The following is a 1,033-nucleotide window of genomic DNA, read 5'->3' as shown; positions in this document are numbered from 1 at the left end:
GGGCTAACAGCAACAAGTCATCGGCGCCCGCGGGGATGCTGCACAGCCGCGCTCGGCTCGGGGACCCTCCGCACACACAGACCTGCACGGACGGACCGAGCCCCGCGTCTCGCCGGCCCCGGAATGGAGCTGTCCCTCCTCCCGCCGGGAAAAGGGGGACCGGGGAGGGAGAGGAGAGGAGGGGAGGAAGGGAGGGGAGAAAGAAAAAGAAAGAAATAATAAGAAGCCAGGCGCAGATTTACCTCAGCCGCGCAGGCAGTGAGTCAGTTCCATCCCCCTTTTGTTTGTGTGTTTATTAGTGTCGGCTCCCTCTGCTCACTGGAGGTGTGTTTGTGCACGGCAGTTGGCTGTGGGGGGACTAAGGCGGCGGAGGAGCCGTAGCTAAGGGTAATCCTGTTTTTACTTCCTCCATCTTCAGAGAGCAGAGGGTTAGCCTGGGACAGCTGGTCAAACCCCGAGAAACCGATCCGGCGGCGGCGGCGGCGGCCGCTCTGCCTCCCTCCCACAGACACACACACAGACACACACTCATTCGTTCCCTCCTTCACACACTCCCTTCCCTCCCTCACACACAGATACTCGCACTCCCTCACACACGCACACTCCCTCCTCCCTCACAGATACGCGCACTCCCTCACACACATACACGCCTCCTTCTTCACACACACTATCCCTCCCTCAGGCTCACACCCACACGCACTCATTCACTCCCTCACACTCAGTCCCCCGTCACACGGACTCACACTGTCTCCCTCACTCACAGTCAGCCCCTCACACAGTCTCACTCCCTCTCTCACACTCAGTCCTTCACACACACACACACACACGCACTCGCTCGCTCACACTCAGTTCCTCCCTCAAAGTCCCTCACACGGACACACTCGCTCCCTCACTCGCACTCAGTCCCTCACACACTCACACACACACTCTCGCACTCCCACAGACGCTCAGTCCCTCTCACACTCAGGTCACACACACTCACACTCTCGCTCCCCCCTTCGGACCCTTTCCCGCCCCGCGGCGCCTCATCCCC

At 60.6% G+C, this 1,033-nt stretch overlaps 1 protein-coding gene across 6 annotated transcripts in view; it reads right to left on the bottom strand.

Annotated features, from left to right (window-relative positions):
- Window positions 1–580, bottom strand: part of IKZF2 (IKAROS family zinc finger 2) — a 112,861-nt gene extending 112,281 nt beyond the window's left edge. For 2 of the 6 annotated variants that reach the window (XM_017747142.1, XM_008643559.2), the window contains exon 1: window positions 243–579. The gene's annotated coding sequence lies outside the window, so the exon portion shown is untranslated. Of the gene's footprint in view, window positions 1–242 lie in introns of all 6 variants that reach the window. The other 4 variants (XM_017747139.1, XM_017747141.1, XM_017747136.1 and 1 more) reach the window with 3 other exon arrangements.
- Between the last annotated feature and the right edge of the window lie 453 nt (window positions 581–1,033).

This window comes from Corvus brachyrhynchos, unplaced genomic scaffold (assembly GCF_000691975.1).
Source record: "Corvus brachyrhynchos isolate BGI_N302 unplaced genomic scaffold, ASM69197v1 scaffold671, whole genome shotgun sequence".
Taxonomy (NCBI): Eukaryota; Metazoa; Chordata; class Aves; order Passeriformes; family Corvidae; genus Corvus; species Corvus brachyrhynchos.
The sequence above is the reverse complement of the archived record's forward strand: the minus strand, read 5'-3'. Positions and strand labels throughout refer to the sequence as shown.